General features: G+C 53.9%; 1 protein-coding gene and 1 long non-coding RNA gene across 2 annotated transcripts in view; both read left to right on the top strand.

Moving 5' to 3' along the window:
• LOC109373339 (uncharacterized) overlaps positions 1 to 2439 on the top strand; it is a 4102-nt gene extending 1663 nt beyond the window's left edge. Inside the window, exons 2-3 of the long non-coding RNA XR_002122203.1 lie at positions 1277 to 1318; positions 2186 to 2439. This is a non-coding gene — a long non-coding RNA (uncharacterized LOC109373339). The remainder of the gene's footprint in view (positions 1 to 1276; positions 1319 to 2185) is intronic.
• XG (Xg glycoprotein (Xg blood group)) overlaps positions 1 to 4183 on the top strand; it is a 30764-nt gene that overhangs the window by 19978 nt on the left and 6603 nt on the right. The window lies entirely within an intron of this gene.

Below are 4183 nucleotides of genomic sequence, written 5' to 3'. Positions count from 1 at the left end.
TGTGGATCCTTCGTAGAGTGTGTTCTTTTGTTCTTTGCCTGGTTCATAAATCAGAAATGACTCACCCCATTGCGATCTGAGAGTCCTATGAGGGTCTATGTGTTTCCCCAGGAAATTAGTCAGGTCTCTCATCACGCTGCACCATGTCTTAGGGACCAGCTCCCAAATAGATAAGCGCATCAGCCACCCAGCAGGATGCTTTATTATTCTGGGGGGCAACACTCCCAGAAACTCTGTCTGGGCCTGAGCTGGGCCAGCCTGCGAGTCAGCAGTCAGGTTAGCACCTGTGTTTTGGCTCAGGTGGCAATTGCGTGACTCATGCAGCTTCTGCCTTCAGGTGAGAGAACGTGTTTGGCGTGTTCCATTCTCACGCAGAACGCCAGGGGCCGAGGAGGAGGGCCTGTCCTATGCCTGCCCTGCCTCTGGGTGATGTGGAGGAAACGTTTCACTCATGTTTTCAGGAGCTGGCTTTCAATTGGCTGGGTTTCCATAACAACCACTAAGTGGGAGACCCAGGTGTCCCAGGGCTGGTCCCTCCTGAGACCTTTGGGCGTGCAGATGGCCATCTGCTCCCCGTGTCCTCACATGTCCGTCCCTCTGTGTGTGTCGGTGTCTTCACCTCCTCTTCTTATAAGGACACAGTTCTAATGGGCCAGGGCCCACCTAGTAACCTCATGTTGTTACCTTAATCATTTCTTTATAGCCCCATCTCCAAATACAGTCACATTCTGAGGTCCTCGGGGAGAGGACCCCAACATACAAATTTGGAGAGGGCCATAATTAAGCCGATATAACACCCATCATCCGCTCGGAAAAGGCAGCGTATCACGTTACCCCAAATGTTTAAATAACACTCACCTAAACGATTCCACTTGAAAACTAGCAAAATCAGCACCAAGCACTTTTGTTTTGTTTTTTTAAATATATCTCAAATCATTTTTTGTTAAACATTGGCCTCCAGACATAAGAAGAAAGTGTAGACGAATCTCATTTTTCTCTGGCTGTGATTCCTGCGTACAGTGATGCGTTTCCATCCCAGTCTGCTCCCGCGGGAGGCGGGGTTTTCTTGTCGCGGCCCAGACGGTGCATGCGCACACAGGCTGAGTTCCCCCAACCCCCCCAACCTCCCAGGGGGGCTGTGCATTCAAGGAACCTAAGTCACCACGTGCTCTGGGGGCTCTAGCTGGGCGCCCTCAGCCCCTTCCTTGCGAGACGTCACTGAGACCTCGTGGGCCTTTTGTCACCTTGCATTTCACGCGCTGCTTCCGTCCTGCAGGCGGAGGGCGCTACCGACCCCACTCCAATGGATACGGTCACGGTAAATGCGCGGTGTCGTGAACGCTGCGCGCGCGCAGGCTCTCCTTCCGGAGCACTAACAGCTGCGTGGGCGCTGGCGGGCCGCTTGTCCTGCGTGTCCTGCGTGTCCTGCGTGGTGACTAACTGGCCACCTGCGTCTCTGACGTGTGTCCTCATCGGTCACCAAAGACCGATTTGGTGTCATTGTGTGCGTGCATGTGTGCGTGCATGTGTGTGCCCATCTGCATGTGTGCAGGCATGTACACGCATGTGCATGTGGGGGTGTGTAAGTACGTGGCTGGGTGCACACGCGTGTACCTGTTATGTATGTGGGCACGTGCCCACACGGGCATCTCTGTGCCTGTTACATTTCGTGCATGCGCGCGCGCGTGTGTGTGTGTAGATTTGCACATGCATGTGTGTGTTTTGTGCACGTGTGCAGGTGGGTATGTGGCTTCTGTGCTCACATGCACACACACACAAATGCACAGGTGTTCACATGTGTATTGCACGTGTGTGTGCCTGTATGCATGTGCTTACACATGCACGTGTGGATGCCTGTGTGTCTTCACATGTGTGTGTACTTGTGCATGCAGGTGTGTGCATGCATGTGCGTGCAGGCAGGTGTGTAAGTGCATTGCAGCTCCACGCATGTGTGTAAAGCCCCTGACCCCTGACACGAGAGCTGCTTTCCTCCCCTCTCCCTTCACTGCCCCCCACGCAATATGTTGTGTAGACCCCGCCTTCCTCGCTCTGGCTGGCCGTATGTCCCGTGACAACGCGGATGTTTGTCTGCTCTGCTCGGCCCCATCCCCGTGCTGTGCCAGCAACGGGGGGCATTGGTACGCCCTGCCGAATGCACAAGTGACTCTGCGCTTTTCCTTTGCAGGTGCAGGCGGGTATACAACCTACGGCGACCCGCACGGTAATCAGTGGGTGCCCCCCCACTCCACCCCCACATTTAATAACAGCTTGTCCGCCCTGTGGGAAAGGCCAGTGTAGGCCTGTGTTACTGGCTCAACCCAAAGGCGCCCATTGTAGTGATGTATGTCTGTAAGGAAGCTTCTGAGCAAAGGGTCCCCCCTTCAGGGGGGGGATCAGGTCCGTGGGGCTCAGAGGGGGCTGGTTCTCAGGCTGGCAGGTGCCTTGTAGCTTTCAGAGCGGAGCTGGCGTTCTAGGATCTGTGACTCCCTTTTCTTTGACCGCTGCTAACCTGGAGCCAAGAAAGAGAGGAGAAAGGAGGTCTTGGGGACCCCTCCAGGGCCCCCCAAAGTGCACTGCCAGCTCCACGGGGTGGGTGAGGGCAGGAGTGCTTTTGTTATGTGTTGCTGGGAGGACGGTCCCAGCCTTTTAGCAATTTGGCCNCCGTGATTGTGGCAATGTACGCATGTCCAAACCCACAGAGAAATTTTTTTAGAAGGGTTTGTTTGAAGGAAACAGATGGCACAGAATGGGAAGTGAGGTGTCCCATGCCGCAGAGAAGGATGCTTTACAAGGGTTTTTGGGTTTTTTTGCTTTTTTATGCATTTGGAATTGAGGAGGAAACGGAAGGTTAGATGGAGGTGGGGAAAGCCAGGTGGGGATTGGATTACAGGACGGTTAAAAAGATTATGTGCTCTCTTGAGGGTGGTTCTTCTTCTGAGAGGTCTGAAAAAGGCATTTCGAAGGTGTGATAACCTAGATGCCCCCAAACAGTGGGTAGTGGGCAGGGCTGCTCCAGGCAAAGCTAAGCGTTTCATTAAAGAAGTTGTAAGCCTGGACATGAGGACCCGACATGACCCACCCAGGTAGGAATTTATGGTCAGACCACCCTGTGAGGCGACTTTTGGTCACTGGCTTAGTCCAGAGCTTTTTATTTCCACCCACAATCAGCATCCCCAATTCCATGCCTCTTTTCATCTTTATTTTTTATTTTTTTGTAATTATTGTAACCTGCAGCACTGCTCTCCTACAAGGTACCAACAGGAATTCCTCGTGGAAACTGTCACGTGCTCTGATATATTTCGGAAACGCTGACTTAAACGCATTGCCAGGGACTTTCCTCCTGTGGGACGCCAGCCATCCCGGACGATGAATTGGCAGAACCGGGGCAACTTATCCTCCCGGGGCGTGCGGAGCCAGGACCAAGGGTGGGGCGTGACCCTCTGTGACTCAGCTGTGACTCATGCATTCCAAAGCAAAGAAAAAAGAAAAGAAAAAAAAGACAAGAAGCCCCCCATGTTCCTGTTCACGCTTCGCTTACACCCAGCAGGGGCGGGCTGCCTCACCCAAAGCGTGCATTCGTTTTGGACGTGAGAACCTGGAGCGCTTCTGAACACAAGCAAGGAGCCCCCTGAACGCACACGCCAGGCGAAGAGGGAAAACCGAGCTGGTTAGAACTTAATGACGGACGTTGGACGCAAGAGCCAGCGGTCCTCGTCACGTCCCCTGCTGGCCCCAGCTTTCTGCGTGTATGTGTCTTGTGGGGCTAGAAGGGCCATTCAGACCAGCGGTGACAAATCTCTCCAATATGGGCTGTTTTCAAACATTCTGTCGTATTCATCCGAGGAAGGCCAGCCTTGGATGAGCAATGCTGAGAAACACCCTGCAGATGGAATGTCCCAGCCATTGCCCGACATTTACAGACAGTCGCTATGCGGCAGCAAGTCCCTTTAGGATGACCAGGTGGGGTTAGCCGGTGGTGCCGGCGTCTTGGAAACACACCCACAGGAGGCTGTCGACTTTGCACCTCATGCCTGCCCCTGACAGAGCCCCGATTTCGCCCTCTGATTCTCTCACCTGACCCCAGAGCCCGGTATTCATGTTGCTTTAAAAGCAGCCAGAACAGCGGCCGGCCGAGTGGCTCGGTTGGTGAAGAGCTTGCTCAAGAGTGCGAGCTCTGAGCAAC

The sequence above is a fragment of the Hipposideros armiger genome, unplaced genomic scaffold (assembly GCF_001890085.2).
Source record: "Hipposideros armiger isolate ML-2016 unplaced genomic scaffold, ASM189008v1 scaffold_709, whole genome shotgun sequence".
NCBI lineage: Eukaryota > Metazoa > Chordata > Mammalia > Chiroptera > Hipposideridae > Hipposideros > Hipposideros armiger.
This window is presented reverse-complemented; position numbering and strand designations above follow the sequence as displayed.